The sequence below is a fragment of the Gekko japonicus genome, unplaced genomic scaffold, assembly GCF_001447785.1.
Source record: "Gekko japonicus isolate JY-2015 unplaced genomic scaffold, Gekko_japonicus_V1.1 scaffold3839, whole genome shotgun sequence".
NCBI lineage: Eukaryota > Metazoa > Chordata > Lepidosauria > Squamata > Gekkonidae > Gekko > Gekko japonicus.
In genome coordinates this window covers 25,582-26,280 of record NW_015162075.1, presented here as the reverse complement: position 1 = coordinate 26,280, position 699 = coordinate 25,582, and positions in this window count along the sequence as shown.

Genomic DNA, 699 nt, shown 5'->3' with positions numbered 1-699 from the left:
CTCCATCAACTTGCAGCTCCTCCACCTGTCCAGCCCACCGACTGAAGGGTCCTCTGGGCTATGTTGTCCAAGAGACTTTTTTAAAAACCCTGGATCTAGGTCTATGAATACATCCTCTCAAGTACTAAAAGGTCTATTTTGAGAAAGTAGGACAGCTGGAACGCAGTGTGCAACGCTTGGATTTACACTGTGCCTTTAGGATTCTTGCCATCTCCTGATTGTGTTCAGTTCCCTATCTTGTCTTGTGGGGTTAGAGTAGGTTTCAGCCCACTGGTGGGGGAGGGTGGGATAGAAATCAAATCAAATAAGTAAACAAGACCACCTTTATCCGCACACCAGACCTTTGAGGAAGGTTAGGAGGCGGAACAGATTGTGTCTTGTTCATACAATCAAGCAGAGTAGCTCATAAACTATTGATTCATGGTGGAATTACTAGCGCGACCAGCCATGTCCGAGAAAAGTTATGTCGAAAGATTAAGAGAGGCGCATGATGCCACATAGCCACTGTTCTTCCTCCTTGGAATGCAGATGAAAAGGAAGAAGAAGAAGAAGAAGAAGAAGAAGAAGAAGAAGAAGAAGAAGAAGAAGAACTACAACAACAACAACAAGAAGAAGAACTACAAGAAGAAGAAGAACAAGGTATAGATAGGGACTCTGTGGCAAGTGATGCTCTGTCTTCTTGGTGCTTGGGGGGGGGGG